Raw genomic sequence first — 10,486 nt, forward strand, 5'->3', positions numbered from 1 at the left:
TATACACACTGCAAGTAAATATATAATTTAGTAACAGACACTTTCATAACAATATGTAATATATAGAGATGTCCGATAATATTGGCAGGCCGATATTATCGGCCGATAAATGCTTTAAAATGTAATATCGGAAATTAGCGGTATCGTTTTTTTTATTATCGGTATCGTTTTTTAAATTTTTTATTTTTTTTATTAAATCAACATAAAAAACACAAGATACACGTACAATTAGTGCACCAACCCAAAAAACCTCTCTCCCCCATTTACACTCATTCACACAAAAGGGTTGTTTCTTTCTGTTATTAATATTCTGCAAGGGATACAGTCCGTAAGCACACATGATTGTGCGTGCTGCTGGTCCACTAATAGTACTAACCTTTAACAGTTAATTTGACTAATTTTCATTAATTACTAGTTTCTATGTAACTGTTTTTATATTGTTTTACTTTCTTTTTTATTCAAGAAAATGTTTTTAATTTATTGATGTTATTTTATTTAATAACTTTTTTTTAAAAAGGACCTTATCTTCATCATACCTGGTTGTCCAAATTAGGTATAATAATGTGTTAATTCCACGACTGTATATATCGGTATCGGTTGATATCGGTATCTGTAATTAAGAGTTGGACAATATCGGAATATCGGATATCGGCAAAAAAGCCATTATCGGACATCCCTAGTAATATATCAATATTTACCGTATTTTGATCATTTTAATCATTTCTGGGCCTGATTTCTTTAGCGCATTGATTTCTGTTTCCATGGCAGCACACGTCTGACTTCTGGCAACATGTGTGTTCCTCCTTTCGGGATCCAACACCAGTGTGTTTTCTAATCATGGCAGACTTGGTAACAAACAACGAATACGACTATTTTGTGACAAATGATGATTCATAACCTTATACTTTTGAAGCTAAATATACTGCTGCTTATTGAAGCGAGCACAAAGGAAAAGTGAGACATTGGAGCAGACGGAAGCCGGGAGAGGGGCATAAAAGCGATGTTGACGCTATAAATATGGAACTTGGAGGCAAGCTATTTTGACATGAGAAAAATCCACAGGAAACGTCGCCGGCCAGCTGGATCAGACGAACAACTGTCCATGGAGTGAGTCACTTTAATGTCGATCATGATTCGCGCAGCACGTCATGCGTGTTATTACAACTACAGTACATACGCTGTCTGGCTAGCTGTGTACAAATAAACATGAAATGTGGGCTAATACTTTACAGATATTGTAATAGGATTGTTCATGTTTTTCAGTCAGTACAAATTGGTGTCGTATCGCAGTGTTGTGCATTATAAACTCAAACATGTTTTGTGTTGATGTAAAAGCTAGCTTATCTTTTGCCGTAGTTAGCTTTTATGGCTAATACCGTAGCACGCCGATGTCTTACTACGATAGAAAAAGAGTTCCTCTGTGTTCATTTTTACAATAACAATGTCGCTACTATTATAAAGGTTACGGAACGTAAATGAAGTATTGGTGACGGTTTTTTAATGCAATTTTAAAGGGATTTAGAGGTAACGAGCCGATTTTTATGTTAGAAAGCGAAAAAACTAAACATTTTGTCTTCTTGTCTAAGTTGTCTTTCATAATGATTGTGAACGATTCCCCAAAAAAGTGCAGGGACGGCGTGGCGAAGTTGTGAAATGAAGTGAATTATATTTATATAGCGCTTTTCTCTAGTGACTCAAAGCGCTTTTACATAGAGAAACCCAATATCTAAGTTACATTTAAACCAGTCTGGGTGGCACTGGGAGCAGGTGGGTAAAGTGTCTTGCACAAGGACACGGCAGTGACTAGGATGGCAGAAGCGGGGATCGAACCTGGAACCCTCAAGTTGCTGGCACGGCCACTCTACCAACCGAGCTATACCGCCCCAAAAGCTTACAGCACACAAGTCTTTTGCTAAAAAATATAAACATCCCATTTAGGGGTGCAACGATACATCGATATTGTCGACAATAAAATTTGTAGACGACAATTAAATTTGTCGACATTGTCGTGATCATCACTCGTGTTTTTCCGGAGGACCCGAGTCAGAACCGCCACTCACATCAACATCGTGGGTGAAATCATGTAAAGTGTGGGGATATTTATTTTTATTCTTGTTAAAAATATGAATACCCTGCTCATTTTGCAAAGGATATCCTGTTTTTATGATAATACAGTATATCTATGATACGGGTGCATTGAATTGCAGCAGAATGTCAAACATTTGGAGGATGCAATCTCAACTCGGTAAGATTGTTAGCTTGTACCTTGTGTGAAAAATAGATTTTACTATAATTTTAGCCAAAATCCGCTAACTAAACGTTGTCTAAATCAATTCAAGTACTTTTTTTAACATTTGCCTATTGGATTTTTGACATATACAGTCCAGAAATACAATTAAACACATCAAAAAATGTTCTAAGTTAACCACAAAAATTATAAAAAATTACATTAAAAAACCAAAAACCTACATCAGTCAAATAAGTACAGACAAATATTGACATTAAGCCACATACAACTTATCAATTATTTCCCTTTCAATTACTTTTCAATCGGGGTTAAATTTGAGATCAGTCTGTTGCATATTTTAGAAAACCACCCCATACTTGCTGAAACTTTACAGACTAACCACTCAAAGTCAGCCTAATTTTCTCCAATTTGAGGAAGTGAAGAATATCTCCAATCCAGCGGGTGGGGCAAGGAGGCGCTGCAGCCTTCCAATTTAGCACAATGAGTCTCCTAGCCAACAAAGTCATTATGCTACCAAGTTCTTTTTAGATTTGCTAAGAGAAGGTGGGGCTACCCCAAATAGTTCACTTAAAGTATTCGGTTCGATCTTTTTGCCAATTACCAAAGTATTAAACTTTTCAGTCCAATAAGTGCACAGGGATGGGCATAGCCAAAACATACACTACCGTTCAAAAGTTTGGGGTCACCCAAACAATTTTGTGGAATAGCCTTCATTTCTAAGAACAAGAATAGACTGTCGAGTTTCAGATGAAAGTTCTCTTTTTCTGGCCATTTTGAGCGTTTAATTGACCCCACAAACGTGATGCTCCAGAAACTCAATCTGCTCAAAGGAAGGTCAGTTTTGTAGCTTCTGTAATGAGCTAAACTGTTTTCAGATGTGTGAACATGATTGCACAAGGGTTTTCTAATCATCAATTAGCCTTCTGAGCCAATGAGCAAACACATTGTACCATTAGAACACTGGAGTGATAGCTGCTGGTAATGGGCCTCTATACACCTATGTAGATATTGCACCAAAAACCAGACATTTGCAGCTAGAATAGTCATTTACCACATTAGCAATGTATAGAGTGTATTTCTTTAAAGTTAAGACTAGTTTAAAGTTATCTTCATTGAAAAGTACAGTGCTTTTCCTTCAAAAATAAGGACATTTCAATGTGACCCCAAACTTTTGAAAGGTAGTGTATGTATTAAGTTAGCTGGAGAATGTTGACACAGATCCCATAATACCGATGTTCCGTAATACCGGTACATTTTAGCCAGCCGGACCTTGGTATAATACACTGAACAAAAATACATATGCAACACTTTTGTTTCTGCTCCCATTTTTTACGAGTTGAACTCAAAGATCTAAAACAGGGGTGCCCACACTTTTTCAGTAGGCAAACTACTTTTTAAATGACCAAGTCAAGGTGATCTACCTCATCTTTTATATATATCTATATATATGTATATATAGATGATCGCTAATTTTTAGGACTATTTTTTTAATGCCTTGCTGGCGATCGAATGGTAGCTTGCGATCGACGTAATGGGCACCCCTGATCTAAAACTTTTACTATATACACAAAAGACCTATTCCTCTCAAATATTATTCACAAATCTCTCTAAATCTGTGTTAGTGAGCATTTATTCTGTTCTTATCTCACATAGTGATTGTGAATGATAGGGAAAGTTTTCCCCCAAAAAGTGCAGTTCCCCTTTAAATGAGTCAATTTGCCTGAAATATACAGTACATATCAATTGGCAACAATAAAATGGTCCCAGTGTGTGAATATGAGTGTGAATGGTTGCTGAATGTGTTGGCCCTGCAATGAGGTTGCAAGTTGTCCATGGTGTACACTGCCTTCCGCACGAGTGCAGCTGGGATAGGCTCAAGCCCCCTGGTTACTTCGAAAGGGACAAGTGGTAGAAAATGGATGGATGAATGGAATTTTTTATGATTTTTAACCATTTGATGACTTGTATGTTGAAAATGTCACTGTTTTATTATTATAAATAAATAGGCACTTCCTTATTTTTTGTGTTTTTATGTAAGATTCAGTGATGACACGATTTATTAAAAAAAAAAAAAAAAAAAGGAATATTCCATAGCATTTCCAAAATGACATGGAAATCAAAAACTGAATGGCACAAAATGTCTGCAAGATCTTTTAAGCGTTTAGCAAGGTAGCTTGTGTTTTTTCGTCTTCTTCCTCCATTGTGGCTCTGCTATTTTTGATGCACTCCCATCCAGGCGCGTGTTTTATTGAGTGTTAACAGCGCCTCCCGCTAGACGTAAAACAATGCCGCCTCTCGCGTGTTGAGAGTGTTACTAGAACGATGAAAGAGGCATACGAGCAGAAGGTGGGGGGCGTGCACTTTGCGACCAAAGTTGGGCTCGGCGTCGCTTAACAGGAAAAATGGGATGAGACAAATTGTGAGTGGCATCACTGAGTGCACATGTGGCAATGAAAGGCACATTGATTTACAGTAAAAGCAGCACCGTACTCAGTAATTTAGTAGCAATTTATGTACGTTCATGGAAACACCTCATTCATTTTGATTAGAATATTGATTGTGAGTGAGCAACAGTACCACTCAAAAGTTTAAACGCACTTACCCATGTTATTAAATGACAAGGTGTCTCTAAACTTTGGACTGGTACTGTATACACGTAGCAGAATTGTGCAGATTTCCACAACACTTCATAGGGGAAGTTGCCACTAAATTGTGAAACATATTTTCAGGAAAAGTCAAACTCATGACTGAGACTGTTTTGTCACAACTTGAAGAGTATTGTAAAAAAAAAAATAAAAAAAATAAAAAAAAATGTTTTGTCACAGCTTGAAGAGTATTGTAAAAAAAAAAAAAAAAAAATTTCTTTGCACTCTGGCACTTGTTTCACATATTCATTGTCAGTTTTGGAAAAGATTCAGCCCGGGAAAACTCAGTATTTATGCAATATGATGCACTATTATCCCCCCAAAATCACACATATTAACATAAAGAGCTTAGATGCTTATTGCAAGAGCATTATATTGTCATAGTTTGAAAGCAATTAGGGCCTAGGTATACTGTTTTTATTACATTCACCCAAAATCCAACAAGGTCTGCACGGTACGACGCATACCGTACATGTGCTTGATGATCAGCTTCAAAAAAAGACATGATTCATAGCTGACTCACACACTCCAACTCCCACAGATGCACACTTTTCACAAGAGCAGGCGAGCCAAACTCCCACACACACACACACACACACCCTCAAATGGCCGTCACTTTCTCTCTGTCTTTCTCACACACACACACACACACACACACACACACACACACACACACACACACACACACACACACACACACACACACACACACACACACACACACACACACACACACACACAAACACACACACACACAAACACACACACACACACACACACACACACACACACACACAAGTACTTGGGGTTTTAAGAGATGGACATCAAAATTGGGTACACTATTCTGTCGTTAGAGTTGACAAAAACAAAAACCCTCTTGGATGAGCACATGCGGGATGTTTTCAGACTTTAGCTCAAATTTGCCAGGTTGAAACCCGAATTCTTGGATTGTTTGTACAAGACAATATTGTGTTTCTATTAGGGATGGGTGCCAAATACCGACCGAAGTCCGTCGGTACTATACGTAAAATCAAACAGTGCCAAATTTTGATGATACGTGATGTCACGTCCGTTTGCAGACCGGACTCTAGCACTTGGAAGTAGTAGTCAAGCACTCAGAGCGGAATCAGCCGAACTGTCTTTAGGTAATGTTATAATTTGCAATGCCAACAAAGTAAGAAGAAAGCACCGAAAAGTACAGTAAGAATAAAAAATGTGCTAGCTCAATGCTAATTTACATTTGATTAGCCAAAGACATGCTAGTGATTGGCAATTTTACCTGGCGGTTTGTACACGTCCAAATTAGGTAATGAAAACTACAACTAAGATGCTTTTTTTAAACAGCTGGTGTGTGATAGTACAATACCTACTGTATAAACTCTTTGTAGGTCTCAACAAGAGAAAAGACGGGCACATTCAACTTAACGGCAAAGACTACTTCCTGGCTAAGGCAATACACCGTAGTCAAACCGCTACTGCCATCCAACGTCTTGGAATTGCAACTGCAGAGTTTACTGTATATTTATGGTGTGAATCTTTGGGCACCTAGCAAATTGATCTGATTCCAATTCCTGGAGTGACAATCTAAATTTAGAATTGATTCTTAATTCAACATGATTCTCGATCCAAACCGATTCTCGCATTGTATTACTTGGTATAATAATTATGATGAAACTTTTTCAAAACAGGTTACATGTTAGAAAAAGCTAATTCTGGTTGCATAGAGATGGCCTAAAACGTCTTTTTAACAATTGATTCTTATAATCCAAAGAGGTTCATTAGGTCTTCAAAAAATTATGCGATTTTGTTATTATTATAGCCAGACCTGTGTTTATTTCTGTACCTGACGGAAATAAACAAGTGGCAACGGGATATGTATCATGTGACAACCTCTGAGGAAGGCAACAGTTCTGACTGAAACTGTCAGGTACGGTAATAAACACAGGTCTGGCTGTAAGAATAACACAATCGCAGAATTGATTCTTATAAAAAGAAAAAAAAATATTATTTTTGGAAAAACTTTTTTGAAACTTTTTAATCGATTTAGAATAGGGATGAATAAGAATCGCGATTCTGATGGGAATCAATTTTTGTACACCCCTACTAGATAATACAGTACAGTACGGTATTTGCAAATGAAACACAGAAGTGTAAGAACAGATAAGAACTGGACAACACAGCGCCAGTTAAATGTTAAATGAAAATTGTTTAGGTTTATTAACACACACAAAAGTACCGAAAAAGGAACCGTTTAGTACCGGTATGTTTTCCCGGGTGCTGGGAATCAGTACCATATCGATTCAAATGTGAAAGGTACCCATCAGAGTTTTTTCAACTATAATGTTCTATAATATAGTCATGGATTACTTCAGAAATTAGAATATAAGCAGTATGATGTCGGAGATCCTCTATATGACAAAAGAACCCTGACGTTTTTAGGAACTACTGCAAAAATGGTAACCAAAGATCCACCATATGTTTGGACAGCGTTGCACTTTTTACGGATGCACTGCAAAAACACGAGTCAACAATTCTAGTCATAGATCCTCTGTTTGACAAGGGTGCAATGCTGTTTTTAAGGACCTCATGCAAAACTTCTGTCTAACATTTCCCAAATGACAGAGGGAGCATACAGTATTTGCTATTTTTTCAAAGAAGCACTTCAAAAACGGTAATCAAATATACTCTAAGATAACTGCAAGATTGTTTGACAAAAAAGGCCACTATTAAGCAAAAATGATTTGCGTGGCACTTAACTAATTGCCCGTGAGTCATTGACTGCTTGTTTAATGATAATAAAACTTTGATGATATGTGTATTACATGCAGTGGTGGGCCAGCAAGGCCTTCTCTGCTAACATAACCAGAAATCATGATCATAATTAAAGATAAAAGTAATTTTAAATTTACTTTCCCTAAATATCTAAAATTATTCATATTCAAAGGCATTCTATTCTATTCTATTCTATTCTATTCTATTCATGTCATATTATGCTCCTTCCAGTGCTGTTTTTTTAGGTTAGAGTTTTTATCCAATCAGAATTCAGCTAGCTTATGTTGCCATGCTGTACGAAATCTGCCCACGGCCTCCAGAATCAACAATGCGGGTGTTGGTGCACTGTAAGTGAACGGACACATACAGTTGATTAGGGCTGGGTGATATGGCCTTTTATTAATATTTCGATATTTTTGGGCCATGTCACGATACACGATATATATTGCGATATTTTACCTTAGCCTTGAATGAACACTTGATGCATATAATCACAGCAGTATGATGATTCTGTGTCTACATTAAAACATTCTTGTTCATACTGCATTAATATATGCTCATTTTAAACTTTCATGCAGAGAGGGAAATCACAACTAAGTAAATTGACCAAAACTGTATTTATTAAACAGTTATTAAGCAGTGGTACAAACATTCATGTTAATTCCAAAACAGAAAGTGCAAGATTGACAGAGACATTTTAAAACAAGTTATTAGTGCACTTAGTGTCACTAAGATGACATATCAAAATAACACTAAATTAAAGTGCACTTTTTGCACAGAACGCCACTAAAATAGTTAAAAATAAATAAAGGGCACTTTTGTGCATGATGTCACACAAGATATTTCAAAAACTGTCAAATAAAAATGAGCTGCATAATAGGAAATCAAATAGTGTATATATTTCGTTCTGTGGTAGGTTCCTGCGGACTTTATCTACTTCTATTGTTGATTTTTTTTTCATACGGTGTTGATCTGGAAATTGTTGCTTCGGCATTTTGTGGGTGTGGCACCGAACGGAGATGTTGACATGCAGTTTCAAGCACTCTTCATTCTCAAATTAGTAGTGCTGCTACTTTTTGTAGCAACGCTTTTGCCGCATAATTGTTCAACATATTCCCGCTTGAAACCAAACCACTGCTCTTTTTCTAGGGAATTAATTCTTCCCCCATTTGTTACCAGTTTCGCACCTTCTCTCTCTCGTATTACCACTCGCAACGCACCGTTAGCACCACAGCTAATAATACCCATGTAGCTACCTCTCTGCTCGGGGAGGGCGTGTGACGTTGCACGCGTGACGTATGTAAGAAGGTGCGCATGTTTTAAGTCTCTGTGAGAAGGAGAGACAAGAAAGAGTGGGAAACGCATGCAGTGTAATGCCCGCAGCTAAAAGCAACTGCGTGAGAACGTATACTCGAATATCACGATATAGTCATTTTCTATATCGCACAGAGACAAACCCGCGATATATCGAGTATATCGATATATCGAGTATATCGATATATCGCCCAGCCCTACAGTTGATGAGACAATTGCCATAGCCAATCAGATCACAAGTTGTTGTAGTCAGTAAGGCCTTCTAGCTGGCCTAACGTTGAACGTGACATTTACGCGTCCAGTGATTGGATACTCACTTGGGAGTCCCAAGTGAGTATCCAATCACAAGTTTCAAAAACAGGAAGTGGCACCGGAGCATACGAGCCATAGAAAGCCAAAGAAGTCTCACAATGAAGGAGAGCAAAATGTTGATTAGGTGACAGATATATATTTGGAAGGCTATTTTCAAGAAGGATACTTGAGAGAAACTAGATCTTGTGAGACAAGGCTGGCAGACACCGGAAGCTATCCCCACGGTGACATGGTTTGCCCACCACTTTCACACGAATCAACCGACTACGACCAACTACCAACTACGAGCAGTACCACTGGCTTATACGGTGTCGAATGGATGCTACAAATTGTGAGTTCAAATATTTTATTTCTTTATTTTTTCATGTTTCACTTGTTTTATACAATTCTTTTAATTTTGACAGTTCCACACTAATATGTTTTAATTGCTGAAGCGGGTTTATTGAATGTTAAATGCGCCGAAAAATAGATCGTTATGTACACTTTTAAGGGGATTTAATGCCCAGTAGCGTGCAAGTGTGTTTCTGTATAGTATCTCCAGCCGTGTCCATGTGGTGATATAAATTACGGTATTTTGAAAGGTGAAGTTGGACTAAGTAGGACATCACTGAAGGCCTAGGTGAGAAACGCACGGCCCACCACTGATTACATGTATGCTAGCAAAACCCATAGGGGGGCGCCACAAATGTCATTCACAGTACCTACAATAGCTAACATGCTGTAGCTACCACATATTGTCACACACTTGAACCCACTTCATAATAGCTTTCCTTTAACAAGAAAATCAAACACTAGTGTCAGTATTTCCGGATCAATTGCTCTTGGAGCACAAATTTGGAAAATGTGACAGTTGTAGCTTTCTGTGTGAAACATCCGACCCCTCCCTCGTGGTGGTAATGTGCATTGTGCCAACGCTACAATATCGCAAACCAACAATGCCCAGACCCTAGAACCTTTGGCCTCAGCGCCTGTGGCATATGTCGCACATTACCACGCGTGCACACACACACACACACACACACACACACACACACACACACACACACACACACACACACACAGCATCATATTTCCTAGTGTTGCCAGACACACCCGAGTGGCCCGCAACATGGATCAAATACCACATCAAGGCACGGCACACGCATGTTCTTGCAGAGCGCCTTCTGTTCGGGGCGGTGCACGCGCGCCTTCTTGT

General features: G+C 38.1%; 1 protein-coding gene across 2 annotated transcripts in view; it reads right to left on the bottom strand.

The window, feature by feature from the left end:
* cnksr2a (connector enhancer of kinase suppressor of Ras 2a) overlaps positions 1-10,486 on the bottom strand; it is a 78,019-nt gene that overhangs the window by 65,789 nt on the left and 1,744 nt on the right. The window lies entirely within an intron of this gene.

The sequence above is a fragment of the Entelurus aequoreus genome, linkage group LG15 (assembly GCF_033978785.1).
Source record: "Entelurus aequoreus isolate RoL-2023_Sb linkage group LG15, RoL_Eaeq_v1.1, whole genome shotgun sequence".
In the NCBI taxonomy this organism is placed as follows: Eukaryota; Metazoa; Chordata; class Actinopteri; order Syngnathiformes; family Syngnathidae; genus Entelurus; species Entelurus aequoreus.